The sequence below is a fragment of the Balaenoptera physalus genome, assembly GCF_965194825.1.
Source record: "Balaenoptera physalus genome assembly, chromosome: X".
Taxonomy (NCBI): domain Eukaryota; kingdom Metazoa; phylum Chordata; class Mammalia; order Artiodactyla; family Balaenopteridae; genus Balaenoptera; species Balaenoptera physalus.
The window spans coordinates 10,818,987-10,834,654 of NC_138903.1; the positions used below are offsets into that span (position 1 = coordinate 10,818,987).

The 15,668-nt window shown below is 40.8% G+C and overlaps 1 long non-coding RNA gene across 1 annotated transcript in view; it reads right to left on the minus strand.

The window, feature by feature from the left end:
• The window catches only part of LOC309652985, a 373,352-nt gene extending 360,414 nt beyond the window's left edge, over positions 1-12,938 (minus strand). Inside the window, exon 1 of the long non-coding RNA XR_014258947.1 lies at positions 12,574-12,938. This is a non-coding gene — a long non-coding RNA (uncharacterized lncRNA). The remainder of the gene's footprint in view (positions 1-12,573) is intronic.
• Between the last annotated feature and the right edge of the window lie 2,730 nt (positions 12,939-15,668).

The window sequence follows — 15,668 nt, forward strand, 5'->3', positions numbered from 1 at the left end:
TTTGCCCTTCTCCTGAGTCTCAGTTCCACCATACTTTATGTAAGTGGATTGGCCGGAGGGGTCTGATTGACATGGAAAGACAGAAGGGTCAGATGAACCACCGCCACAGTTTTAGGCTTCTAGTAAAATCCAGCAACTAATGCAGTTGCCTTAGACATTAAAATGACACAGACCCCTCAGCCCAGCTGATATTAGTCTAATGACAAAAGAAATTATGTTTCAGAAAAAAAGAAAACTGACTATTGAAATGACCAGCTACAGCAACATTACAATAGATTGATTCCTTTTGCTATGAATCTCATCTTTCATTATAATTCGTCTTAGGAAAGACAATTTTCATTTCTGTTCCTCTTCTATATATTTCTAAATGTCAGTTATTCTCTGAATGTTATTTCTGAGCTACTCAAGATGTCACACTAATTTATTCCTCCTGGATTACTCTCCATTTGGCAATGGAAAAGTTTGTTCTCTTGGACTGATTATCACCATTCATAATTGTGTTAACTGTTTTTGAAATTGAGAAAAAAGCAAATTAGCTATGTTCAGGTGATTCCTCACCTCTTCCAAATATTTAGGAATCTTCACAGGGATCAAAATACATGGATATTATTACATTATTTCTCCTCTAACCTGATTTTATCTCTGCCGTGAAAGTGGTTGATTTGGGGTGTGTGTGTGTGTGTGCGTGAGTGTGTTGGGTGTATAGAGGTGCAGGACAGGTGTTTGAGTAGATAGGTGTGTGTGTCTGTCTGTGAGAATAGTTTTCAGTTTGGTTTTATGGATTTCAGTGCAGGTTTCCCCTCTGGCATTCCAAAAACTATGATAAAACTTTCAAGTCAGATTACAGAAATAGCTTCTCAGCTTTGAAAGATCAAAGAGTTGGAATCTTACCTTTTGAACTGAATTTTTATTCATAACAACTTGAACATCACTCAGTTGGACACTTTTTATTCTGCCTATTCCTTAGCCTACCCCTCTCACTTTTTCATTTCAAAAATTGGAAAGTAACCTTTAGAAACTGTATTAAAATTTTTTCATTTTTATTTTTTTCATTTTTATTTTATTTTTTTAACATCTTTATTGGAGTATAATTGCTTTACAATGGTGTGTTTCTGCTTTATAACAAAGTGAATCAGCTATACATATACATATATCCCCATATCTCCTCCCTCTTGCGTCTCCCTCCCACCCTCCCTATCCCATCCCTCCAGGTGGTCACAAAGCACCGAGCTGATCTCCCTGTGCTATGCAGCTGCTTCCCACTAGCTAGCTATTTTACATTTGGTAGTGTATATATGTCCATGCCGCTCTCTCACTTCGTCCCAGCTTACCCTTCCCCCTCCCCGTGTCCTCAAGTCCATTCTCTACGTCTGCGTCTTTATTCCTGTCCTGCCCCTAGGTTCTTCAGAACCTTTTTTTTTTTTTTAGATTCCATATATATGTGTTAGCATACAGTATTTGTTTTTCTCTTTCTGACTTACTTCACTCTGTATGACAGACTCTAGGTCCATCCACCTCACTACAAATAACTCAATTTTGTTTCTTTTTATGGCTGAGTAATATTCCATTGTATATATGTGCCACATCTTCTTTATCCATTCATCTTAATTTAAAAAATAAATAAATTTCGAAGCCTGTACATAGGAAATCCATGGAAGAACAATCCATGTCTTTATCAACTGTTTCTGCTGCAGAAAATAATGGAATTAATTGAATCCTGCTTAGCTCAGGGAAATAGATAACCAGTTATCACAAGTAGCTTATTTCACCATTCAACTTGAAATTAACCTGCTACCTTCGGGTGAACTTTTCCTAATCTTTCCACCATATTTATAATTGCATCTCAATTTTATGTTACACGTTAATTTTAAAGCATTAAAATAAAAAAATATATATATATTAAATAAATATATATATATATATTTTTTTTTTTTTTTGGCTGTGACACAAGGCTTGAGGGATCTTTTTTCCCCAACCAGGGACTGAACCCGGGCCCTCGGCAGTGAAAGCACGGAGTCCTAACCACGGGACCGCCAGGGAATTCCCCTCATTTTCCACTCTATAGTCTAAACCAAAATTCTGGTCCAGGATGCCGTTTGCGCTATCATCACATACAACGTTAGGCGGAATTAGCTTCTTCTGTTTTCCTTTTGAATTAGTACCCTTTGCACATCTTGCCCTTTGACTAAATGACTTATGACTTCTTTCCGTCACCCCCTCCCAGGATGAGTCCATTCATTCGTTCAAATAGCTATTAACAACGTCCTAATCTGGGCAAACACTGTGCTAGGTGCCAGAGGCAGGGTACAGTGATGAATATGATTGACATGGTCCCTGCCAAAAAGGGAGTGCCCATTCTAGAATGGATAATGCTTTGTTATTCCTTAAGAAAGGAGGGGTTTGAAGGAAGTATAGGCAGTCTTCACTTTGCATGATGGTGCAGGACTGTAAAGATGACCATGCAAGCCCAAAATGTGTAAAGTGATCTTAATAATCCGAAAAAATTACAGTTGTTCCGTGACTTACGAAGATTTTTATCAAAATATCATTCTCTTACTATCATTTATAAATGTATAGGGATATGAAAAATATAGTAAAATGCCTATTTATTTAGTACCTGTACACAGTAATTTAAAACATTGGAAACTTTGAGAATTAAAATGGGTCATTTTGTAAAACCTTATAGAGTAGTTTGAACAGTGCTTGCCTTTTCTGCATCATGTAACTTACAGTATGGAATGAGCATCTATTCTGTGCTTTGGCAAATTTTCTTACTCCTTTCTAAATGTGGATCGGCTTTCAATATTTTATCATTGGGGCTTTCAATGTTGTGCAGTATCTCTAAGAGTTCCTTAATGTGAGTGTTTTTTCCCTAGTGTCACTTCCTCGGGGACAGCTTCATCCTTTTCATCACAACCACTCCCCTTATTTATGTCACTAAGTTCACCTTCACTGCATCCCTCTGGCCTGTATGTCTACAATCTCAAATGAGGGCAGTGATAACATTCACACAGTCACCTACTTCTTCTATTACTCCGTTTACATTTGATTTTAATTTCACTTCCAGAGTAACCACTTTTTATTTCTTTGTTACACTCTCGTCCTTATTGGCCAGTTCCCTCTTTCAATCATCCATTTTTTATAAAACGTTATATGGCTTTATCACTCAGGATAAAGGGAGGAGGCATGACGACGTGCTTTGCTGTCTGTGCGTGAACTGAATAGCAGGTGCTCAGTGACCAATCACTGGCAGACTTTGAAAGAAGTGATATGATTGGTCACTGATCATCATGCACACCTTTTACTTATATAGTGATTTTTGGATTAAAGAGCTAGTAGCCACTTTGCTATAAAGCAGAAACCAACACACCATTGTAAAGCAATTATACTCCAATAAAGAGGTTACAAAAAAAAAGGAAAAAAAGCTAGTAGCAAAATTTGTACTTTATGCAGTTATTCACAGTTAACATACCATGGCAACCGAAGTTTAAACCATGTCGTTGGGGGACTGGTGTTTAGCTCAACAGTGTTAATGGAGATTCACGTATATCAGACCCATGCAGAGTGAGGACTGCCTGTACTCAGGTGTTTAAAGGGTCTGAAGCCCGTGGTGAAAATGGCTAAACGGGTAGCAGTCAGCACTGTCCAGTAGAACTTTCCGCAATAATGGAAATTTTCTAAATCGTTGGTGTACAGTATGGTAGCAAATAGTATGTGGCTACAGAGTACTTTCCATGTGGCAACTGAATTTTTAACTTTATACAATTTAATGAATTTAAATTTAAACACCCATCTGTGGCTAGTGGCTACCCTGTTGGATAATGAAGCTTTAGTAGGCAAGCAGACAAAAAGGTAAAAAATAAACAGAATAATGACAGATGGCAGCAAATTCTAAGAGGGAAACGGGTAGGCTGCTGGGGAAGATTTGTCTAGATTTGGGGGGAAGGAGCTAACTCTGATCAGTTAGTACACATGACACCCATTTCACACAGGCCCTGCTAGAGACATGTAAATGGTGTGTGTAATGGAAACGGTAGCAGATGAAGACTCTCCCTCGTTAGACCACGAGTTCTGACCCAAATCCTTTCCTCAACCCCAGGTAAGCCCTAAGTAAAAAGACACCTGAGTGCCCCTGAACAATGCCAACACACACAGAGACTCACACAGCACTTGTTCTTAGCCTTTGGATGCCTTAGATGATGATGTGTGATTTGCATGGATGACTGTTTCTTCCCCAAGATCTGAAAATCTGCTGCAAATTTTGACTACACATTAGTTGGTGATGATTAACATAGGCATTGGCGTATGGGAAGCGTTGTGTCAGATACTGACCTAACAATCAGCATGTGCATTCTGTTCCCTAAAATATGTCCCTCCTGAAAACACACTCTGATGCCACACCAGCCCTCAGTCCAGAGCTGGAACTTTCCTCTGCTTTTCCCCATCTTTCCACCAGTTCTTGGGCCCAACTTCCTTCTTGGTTGGGTTCCAAGCCTCATCCCAAGGCCACTCAGATGTAGCCCAATCCATTCTGAGGTCTAAAATATATACAGAGTAGAAAGGAATAAAGGAAGATGTGAGCTCAGAGTTTGATGAAAGCCAATTTAAATTTAATCTCCACTATCTATTATTTCCTGCCTTTGTCCTCTTTGCCCTCTTTGTCTCCCCTGACACTCCCACTCCACCCTTCTGTATTAGTTTTCTATTGCTGTGTAACAAATTAACACAAACTTAGCAGCTTACAATAACACATATTTATTATCTCACAGTTTCTGGAGGTCAGGAGTCCGGGCACAGCTTAACTGGTCCTCTGCCCAGGCTCTCAAAAGGTTGCAAACAAGGTTGTGGCTGGGCTGCATCCTCATCTGAAGGCTTGGCTAGTGGTGACTCTGTTTCCAAGCTCATTCAGATTGTTAGAATAATTCATTTTCTTGTTTTGCTGGCTGGAGACCAGAGGCTGCCGTGAGGTCAGAGAGCCTGCCCACAGTCCCATGGCACAGGGCCAGCTCCATTATGGCTGCTTATTTTATCAAGCCTGCAAAGCGAATCTCTGACCTCAGGGTTAAGTAAGGTCCCCCCAGGAGAAACTCCCCTTTGATCAACTCAGAATTAATTGATTGGGGACCTTAAGTACATCTCCAAAATTACTTCACCGCTGCCATATTCTATTGGTGAGAAGCGTGTCCCAGGTCTTGCCCACACTCAACAGGAGAGGGCCGTATGGGGCATGAACAGCAGGGGGCAGGAATCATGGGGACCACCTTGGGGGTCTGTCAGCCATGCCATCCAAGGCTTTTCCTTCAGCTACAAACTCAACAGATCACATATTCCTCTGAACAGAAGAAATATTGTAGACACTTGAAATACAAACTTGAAAGGCTTTCAGGACCCGGAGCTCTGACATAAGTCATCAGAGGCCACGTGAACAGCCTTTGGCCTTCTCTGTCCTGGCCCTGGCCCATTCTCTAGATATGGCCCATTCTCTAGTTTCCATGTTAATATGCCAAATTTCTCTGGGGCTGGAAACTCCAATAATTATGATGTACTGACCTGTGCATCAGTGGTAGGTCCATAGGTAAACTTTCTGTGGCAATATGACTTTTTTCACTGCACTCATTTTACAGTCAAATATGACTTTGAGGTCAGGTTACATCGAACAGTTAAACTGGCAGATGAACTGTAAAACATGCTGAACTTTAACCAACATAACCATGGCTTTCTCAAGTATTCAGGGGAAGGGGGATGAATGGCTCCAGGTCACTTGCTCCTAAGCTATTCATCTGGGAGTGGAGCCCACACATTGAAGTTCAACTGCCCTCCATGACCACTTGGAACTCGTGGCCAGAGTACCCTGAAAGGGTGCTGTTTCCTCCCTGTGGGCTTCAGCAGAGATGAATATGGAGCAGGGCTCATTTCTTTCTAGATTCTGTGACCCTTTATTCTCTCCCTTTATTTTCCAAAGCTATGTAAAGCTATATTGTTGCATCAGACTATACTGAAGTACTCCGTCATACTCCCTGGATTTCTGAGAAAGCTGTGACAAGGCAAACACACACACACACACACACACACCTGTGCACGTGCCTGTGATGTAAATAAATGTAGTGTCACATAACCCAGAAATACATGCATGGACCAGATTTGTCTTTTCTGCTTCCATTCTGCCTCTGTCCCTCACTACTGAAAATTTGGTTCCAGTCTGTTACCGGTACGATTATAATGACATTGATAATAACAACACCTAATATTTAATCAGGCAAATGTGCCAGGTACTATGCCAAATGACTTTCATGCATAATTATTGCATCTATTTCCTAGAACAACCTCTGAGAAATTACTATTATCATCCCTTTTTTATTTTTCATTTTTTTTGCTACATTCCCCATGTGGTACAATATATCCTGTAGCTTATTTTATACCTAATGGTTTGTACCTCTCGAGGTGTCATCCTTTTTTTAAGAAAGAAAACTGAGGCTAGAGACTCCAAATAAAGCTTGCCCCAAATCATGGATGTTAGTCAGAATCAAGATTTGAACTCGGAATTGCAATTTTGTTCATCAGTTTTTGGCCAAGTAGATAGCTTGATTGTTTTTAATCAAATAAATACAGCATTATTTTTTAAAAGCTTAAATTCCACCAGAGAACTTAGGGAGAAAAAGCAAGCATCTCCTATCCCAAACTCTGCACCCTTGGTCCCAGTTCCAAGAGACAACCCATTTCACCAGTTTCTATTTTTAGTTCTTCTAGTGGTTTTCTCCTTAATTCTAAATAATATAATTTGTTGACTTACCAACTTTTTTTTTTTTTTTGCCACGCCATGTGGATGACTTACCGACTTTGGACAATTTCTACCAATCACCTCTTGAAAGATAAGGAATTCACTTATTTATGTTACCCCTCACCTTTCCTTCTTCTCCCCTAACCAATGTCTAATAGGGATATTATTATTGTGTCTATTCTTCATTATCTATTTAACTTTAAATATTATAGTTACATCTCTGCTTCTTGTTCAATCATCTTTAGACAGTCTCTGTTGATTCCTTATCGACGTGGAATGGACCTAATTATTCCCGCAGTCGATCTTTCTTTCCACCTCCCCACTTCTGCACTCCTTCCTCCTATCTTAGGCCATCAGTACCATCACATTGACATCATTCACACTGTTATGAGAAGCAATGTTTGCCTCAGTGTTTAGGGATCAATATTTTGTCAACCACTGCAGCCTGGAAAAACAGCATGGTCAACTGCTTTTGCAAAAACCATGACGTTATCCAGAGCTCTTCTAGAAGGTGAAACAGAGAACCCTATACGTGGAAGGAAAGAAGAACTGTGAATTCATTACACCTTAAATCGGTGGTTCTCAAAGTGCGGCCCCTGAACCAGAGGCAGCAAGCAGTATCACCCACTGGAAACTTAGAGATGCAGATTCCTGCGCTCCACCCAGACCTGCTGACTCCCGCTCTGGGGGCAGCCCACCAATCTGATTGAACAAGCCGCCAGATAATTCTAATGCGTGTTCAAGTTTGAAAATCCCTGTATTAAATGATTACCAACAGATAGAATTTAAGAAGCACGACTCTTCTCTGCACTAAACCTTGTCCTGTGACTGAACCTGAAATGACTTAAAATGTGTTTAAATATTGAAATACAGAGAGGCTCTGATTAATATTTCCAAAAGAGATGACTACAGACTGCATACATATTTAAGAGAGCTCTCACGAGATTGGATTTTCAACATCAGGAGACGTCAAGGGAAGAAGTTTCATAAGACAAGAGAAAGTAGACAGAACACAATTTGAATTGCACTCAACCTGGAGAAGTTCTGTAGCAGCCAGAATATTCATAGATATGCCTAACAGAAGTTCAGTGTGATTCCTTCATGGAGTCCCTTTAACTAAAGCTGATCCCTCCTTCTTAGAAGGGCAAGTGTGTCTTACTGTTTCCTCCCAGTCAAGGTTGGTAACATTTTCATTTCTGTCATTAAAATGAAGTCATTCACACTTTGACTTCCGTTGGATCTGCAATTTGCAAGCCAGTAAACAGCGTTTGTATTGTGATGATTATTGTTCTAAGAGGATTCCTTTTATCCACACTCAATATCGTGGCTGCCAAGTCATTTGAAAGAATGTTCAAAGCAGCGAAATAAAATAGACTGTCTTTCCTTAAATAGCATTGATTTTTCAAAATCATGTCATATTTAGGTTCCTCTGTATTTACTTCCTAGGTTTTTAAAATACTTACCCTGAAGTTTCTATAGGTTTTCCTTTTTTCTTACTGATAGAATTAAAATGTGCTGTTCTGAATATCTAGCACTGCGTTAAAAAAACACCCCAAAATGTAGGAGCTTAAAGAACTATTAGCATCTCTCCTGGGTCTGGGGATAGGCTCAGCTGGGTGATTCTCACTTGCAATCTCTCATGCAGTTGCATTCAGGTGGTGACTGAGGCCAGAGTCACCTGAGGCTTGACAGGGCTTCAGGATGACTTCTTATGTGGCTAGCATCTGGCTGGGAGCTCACTGGAGGCTGTCAAACAGGGTCTTCATGGGGCCGCTCCATGAGGCTGGGGCTCCTCACAGCACAGCAATCTCGAGATAGCAGCACCTCTTACACGTTGGTTGGCTTCCAGGATGGAGCATCTCAAGAGCAAGGGTCCCAAGAGAACCGGGCAGAAGCTTCAGTTCTTATGACCTAGTCTGGAATGTCACTCAGTAACTTTCTATTGGTCAACTGAGTCACCAGACCAGACCAGAATCAAGAAGAGAATTAGACTGCACCTCTCAGTTGGAGGAGTGACAAAGAGTCTGCAGCCATGTTTAATCTGTCCCGTGTGCTTCCACCGAAGCCTTAACACGGTCCAGCATCTCAATCGTGTTATCTGTTCCATGGAATAAGCCCTTCCTGGAGGCATCCCCCCTGCCAGAGCCATTTGACTTCCTTTTCTAGTATAAACCTGTTTTTATCTGAATAAATACCATCCTAGGACTTCCCTTCCCAGCTTTCTTAGAATGGACTCCACAGTTTCCTGTATCCAGTATTGCCTAGAGGAATTTTCCCGTAAAGATTACATGGAACGTAACCTTTCCGAATCTTGCATGTCTGAAAATACCTTTACTTTGCCCTTTTGCTTAACTGATCATTTGGCTGCATATGGGATTCCAGGTTCAAAGTGACATCCCTTGGATTGATGTCATTGCCCCACTGTCTTTTTAAGTCAGTTTGCTGAATGTTCTTCTCGTTCCTTTAGCGTATCCCCCATCACCTTGCAGATCCATTTCTTCTGTTTACTTGCAGTGTGAATTCACAAGGTTGTGTCTAGGTCTGGAATTTTCTTTCATTCATTCTGCTTGGAATTTAGTGCCTGTTTTCCTGCTGAGAGTTCACGCCTTTCTTCAGTTCTAGATTGTTTCCCTTCTATTATTTCTGTTTTTCCTCTCAGTTTTCTCTCTAGCCATTATCTAGTGTTCAGTGAACAGAGCAAACCATTCACAGATATTTGTTCAGAGATATCAGCTACATTGTTTTCATGAACTTCTTTATAATGCACTACAGAGCACTGGTTTGACATTTTTCTGATTTGGTTACAATGTGGGCAATGGACTATGTGGAGGTCATGGGTGAATAGTTCATGACCTGGCCGTGATCTACGTGTACACGACTACATGTGTGGGTAGCTTCGTTTCTCTACTTTAGCAAGCATCGATTTGTATTGTGATTTTTGTATGACACACCTGAAGCATACATTATTATCTAGAATGTTCTGCAGTCAATTCCTATGTACCTGCCACCCAGATTTGTCAGATCCTAGCAACTTACCATATGGCTTTGGATCTTTGTTGTAAAGAAATAAACATCAGAGACAGTTGGAATACTCTGAGTAACCTTCCCCAGTCCCATGTGTCTCTCTCCCTCCTCAGATGTCATCAAGCCTGATTTTGCTTTTGTATCCGTCCGTCCCATGTAGTTCTTCATATATTTACCACATGATTACATGTCCTTAAAAATGTGTAATATTGTTTGACATGCTTTTAAACTTTATGTAAACGGTATCATACTGTACATACCCTTCCACACTTTGATTTTGTTATTCAACATCAGTTTCTAAAAGATCTATGCCTTTTAGAGAGAGAGCTTTCATTCATTTACCCTCATTGCTTTACAGTCATCTATTGCATATTAGAATTTAGATACTGCTGTTAATGGACATTTAGGTTGTTGACGATTTTTTGCTATTAAAAACACTGCTGCAATGAACATTCTTGTACCTGTCTCTTTGTGCATACGTGTTGTGATTTTTCTCAGGAGGTATGCTCAAGTGTGGAATTTGAGAAATGGATAGGTATTCTTCAACTTTGCCAGATATTGATTCCCTCCTAGGCAGGCCCAACGATCCATGGCGATTGCAAGAGCAAGATAAGCAATCGAGCGTCAGGCTGTGTAAGATGCTCCGCATCTGCTTTCTCCAGTTCTGCTCGGTTCCTGAGTATCTGAGGTTTCCTTCTAAGCAGGCTACCAAAGCAGGCTGGCTGGTTTCTTAGGGAGAGAGAGATAAGCAGAGAGATACAGAGATAGAGATGAGAGAGATAGAAATGCGAGAGATAGAGATCAAAGAGAGAAAGAGAGATTGATTGCTCTCTCTGCAATAAATTATATATTCCCCAACACTAACCAAACCAAAGGACCCAGAAGTACTCTTGAGTAACTAGGCTCATGTTAAACCTTCTATAAGTTGTTCTGTTCCTCTTCATGACAGCATGACTACAGTGTAGAAAAATGTTGGTCGTGGGTGTTTACTGACAGTTACACACACAACCTGGATAAATCAAACAGACCAAGAGGTGCGAGAGGGAAGGGGAGGGGGAAGGAAGGGAATGGAAGAAATTAAATGATCAATTCAGGAGGCCCATCGTCTGAATAACACGTCTTCTGGTAAGTTCAAAGAAAAATGTAGTGTTGTTTTGTTTGCATGTATCATGACAATAAAAATGGTACTGTACTATAGATCTCATTCTAATTATCTTGATCTTTATTTTCATATTATTATTATTATTATTATTATTATTGAAAGATCTCTCCCATGTTGCTATGTGTACTCTTTGGTCAGATCCTGGTTTCTTTCTTTTCTTTTCTTTTATTTATTTATTTTTGGCTGCACTGGGTCTTCTTTGCTGCGCACGGGCTTTCTCTAGTTGAGGAGAGCAGGGGCTACTCTTCGTTGCGGTGTGCAGGCTTCTCATTGCAGTGGCTTCTCTTGTTGCGGAGCACAGGCTCTAGGCGCACGGGCTTCAGTAGTTGCAGCACGCAGGCTCAGTAGTTGTGGCTCACAGGCTCTAGAGCGCAGGCTCAGTAGTTGTGGCGCACGGGCTTAGTTGCTCCGTGGCATGTGGGATCTTCCCGGACCAGGGCTCAAACCCGTGTCCCCTCCATTGGCAGGTGGATTCTTAACCACTATGCCACCAGGGAGGCCCCCCTGGTTTCTTATTGCTGTAAAATATTCCACAGCGTACATCCACCACCTTTACTTGTCCATTTCGCCAGGGGTGGACACCTAATGACCTTCGGCTCTCTCCTACAAACAAAGTTGAGACGAATATCATCATACATCCTCCTGTGTAACAACAACAGCAGCACACACCCACACAGAGAGACACAGAAATGCTGGATTATAAGGTATGTGTATACTTAATGTGACCAAGATGGTGGCACCTGTCTACACACCCACAAGACGTTGATTCATGTACCCCATCAACAATGTGCATTGTCCAGCTTTCTGACTTTGCCTTTTTTGTGGATTTATCTTTCTTTATTGTTTTAATTTGCATTCTCTGATTTCTAGAGTTTGAGCCTCTCTTCATAGCGTTGTTGACCATTTGGGTTCTTTTTCCTTTAATTTCCTTTTCATGTTTTTTGCCCAATTTTCAATCGAGTATTTTGGGTTTTTTTTTAATGTTGATTTGCAGATGTTTCTTATGCATTTAGATGTAAAGCCCTCATTGGTTTGGGACATTGCCAATATCTTCTCCCAATCCATCATTTGTAATCTTCGTCCACAGTTTCCTTTAAAAACAGAAAAGCTTAGTATGGACATAACCAAGCCCACCAATCTTTAATCTTATGATGTACGCCTTGAGGGTTTTGTTTAAAAGTCCTTCCTCAATTCTTCATGAGAAATGTATCCTCCCACATTCTCTTCTATTTGCTTTGTAGTTTCACCGTTCATATTTAGTGTTTTTTTTTTACATTTGCTAACATATACTTTTATTTTATTTATTTATTTTTTAAATTGAAGTATAGTTGATTTACAATGTTGTGTTAGTTTCAGGGTACAGCAAAGTGATTCAGTGATATATATCTATATTTTATATATATATATATATATATAAATATTATATATATTCTTTTTCAGATTCTTTCCCATTGTAGGTTATTGCAAGATATTGAATGTAGTTCCCTGTGCCATACAGTAGGTCCTTGTTGTTTATCTGTTTTATATACAGTAGCATGTATCTGTTAATCCCAAACTCCTAATTTATCTCTCCCCTCCATATTTAGTTTTTAATCCACCTGATATCTACTTTTTTTTTTTTTTTTTAAAGAAAGCTGTGTTTTATAGCTACTTTATTTATTTATTTATTTATTTTTGGCTGTGTTGGATCTTCGGTTCGTGCGAGGGCTTTCTCCAGTTGCGGCAAGCGGGGGCCACTCTTCATCGCGGTGCGGGGACCGCTCTTCATCGCGGTGCACGGGCCTCTCACTATCGCGGCCCCTCCCCTTGCGGGGCACAGGCTCCAGACGCGCAGGCTCAGTAGTTGTGGCTCACGGGCCCAGCCACTCCGTGGCATGTGGGATCCTCCCAGAGCAGGGCTCGAACCCGTGTCCCCTGCATTGGCAGGCAGATTCTCAACCACTGCGCCACCAGGGAAGCCCTACTTTTTTTTTAATATGAAGTGAAGTAGGAAATCCGCTTTTATTTTTCTCCATGGGTGTAGACAATTTCCTCAGCATCAAATCTCTGATCAGACCCTGTGGAACAAGCAGCATATTTTGAGGCATAGAATGACAAAGGGTGAACAGACTGGGGACGGTGATTTGTATCACATCAAAGTTATATACATTCTGCCCCTGGTTCATTTGGGACTCCTCAGGGGGAACACCCTTGGCCATGACACAGATTCTATTGTGGTGATGTGGCATGGGGAAAGGCTGAGGTGCTCTCCACCAGCTCATAGGGAGCAGATCACAACAAGGCCAAACTGAGGCAGAAGAATGTGGCAGGTGTCACACATTCTGGGCAGACCTGTTGGTGAACTTCTATGAGGTACCATCAAGAACTCCCAGGAAAAACTGGATGAGACATTAACAGGAAAGAAAAATCTTACATTACTAGGTGGGCATAAGAGCAGCCAAGCCATGGTTAATTTCCATTAAGTTGATCCCTTTTATAACCACCCAGCTGATGGGGTCAGGGGAAATTGAGCAATATATGTAAATTGCATTCTCTAGTGTGTGATGGGGTGAAAGTACCATTTTATTTTCAGGTTCATTAAGTAAGAATTACATTCCTGGGAGTAAATTGCAGTTTGAATGGAAAAAATTTTATTTTTGAAACCTAGCCTGTATATGTCACCCATTCATGTTATAAGTAAAGGATTACTCTATATTTTAGAATTATTTTTCTATTATACAATATTCATACTGTTAAAGGCAAATGGATGTGAGATAAGACATTATAATTATAACACTTAATCATGTAAAAATATCACTAAATCACACTTGAACGTATCTTAAATGAAAAAGCATAATGGAAAGAATAACTAAATCCAGGAAGACATTTTTATCTGTCTTTGAGAATATAGAGCAGAAGACAGAGCAGTGGTCATAAGTGCCTGAGGCAACCCAGGAATAGGTACAGATTAAAAGTATAACAATGATTGATTTTTGAGAAATACTTCTTGAATTTGTAATTACAGTTTTAAGTGACCTTTTCCAAGGAAAATAGCTCTCCATCTTGAAGTCTTTCCTCTGCTTTGTCCGACTAATGAAGGCCTACTTGTTTTTCCAGTCACATCTCAGAGGTCACCTCCCCAGGCAGCCCTCCGTGATTGCACCTCCAACCCTACTCAAGAGCAACCCTTCCTTTTCTGAGCTCTCTGTGTCTTGTTAATGCTTCTCTTACTGCCTTACGCACACGGTATTAGTTTTTTGGTTTTGTTTTTCAATCTGTTCTGCTTAGTGAAGTACCTGCATCTTATTCACCTTTGTATTCCTGGTGCTTAGAAGAATACGTGACACACAGCAAGCACCAAATAAATGTCTTTTTAAAAAATGAACTGAAATGCCAAGGGCTTTTTTTTTTTTGTATTACCACAGTGATGAAACAGTTCCAGGGGGCGGGGGAAAGTTGTATTTTTTTTTTTAAACTTTTAATACAATCTGATTTGTGACCACATTAAAACTCACAGAATTATACAACCTGAACTTTGGAAATGGATGTTATCTAGCCCAGCATCTCTCCAACTTCAACGTGCATATGAATCACCTGGGCATTTTTTAAATACAGATCCTGATTTAGGAGGTCTGGGGCAGGCTGAGATGCTGCAGTTCTAACAAGCTCCCAGCTAGTGTGATGTTTTTCACCCACCAGCCATGCAAGCAGCAAGACCCTAGTCCCCGCTACTAACCAAATGCATGAAATATAGCTACAACATTTGGACAACTGATCAACAAGCAAACAAATGTGAAAGTAAGTGTTCCTAAACTTCTCTAAGATGGTGGTTCTCTAACTTTAGCTCCATCAGTATCACCTGTAGGACCCACCCCCCCAGTGTTCTCTATTCAGCCGGTCTGGGGTGGGGTTAGGGAATTTGCATTTCTACCAAGTTCCCAAGTGGGGCTGACACCGCTAGTCCGGGGTCCACACTTTGGGAACCATTGCTCTAAGAGTCACCTTGAAACAATCATAATCAATGACCAATTCCCTCATGATTGCCAGAGTCCAAACGTTCCCCCAGGTGATATGAGAGGATCAAACCGGAGCACCTTGGAACCATCTGCCACATGAGAGTGAGTTGGTAGCCCATTATATTTGAGATTTGTCCTCACGTTGGTAAGGAGGAAGGAGCATTGGATCAGGCGTAGGCGTACGAAGACCTGGCTTCCAATTCTGCGTCTTGAAGCTGTGATTTACATCCCCTTGGGTCATTTCTGAACCTCTTCAAGCCTCAATTTCTCTGCCTGAACTTCGCAACTCAGATGAAGTAGGCCCAGCTCTCTGACCTTCCGGATCCCCCCCCCAGGCAAGTCTGACCTCCCATCTCACTGAACCTTTGTCTTTTACTCATGCGCTGCAATAGTATGTCTTTATTGCATTAAGACTCTGAGTTCCTTGAGGCCAGAGATGAGTTATAGTTTCTCAAGCAACCAGAGATACCCCTGGCAAAGAGCAGATACTCATTAAATGTTTATTATTGAATGAATAAAAGTAATAAACCCTGGGCTCCAAATAGCCCTTTAGGCCCTGGCTTTCTGCTAATTCTCTAATTTTAGCTGCTTTGAAGTATCATTAGAATAGAATACCCTTCCAGGTAGCGCTGAGAACAGAGACGCATAATTCAATGCTTAATATGACTCTCCAGGGACAAATCCCTGGCTAGGCTGCTGAGCTATAAAT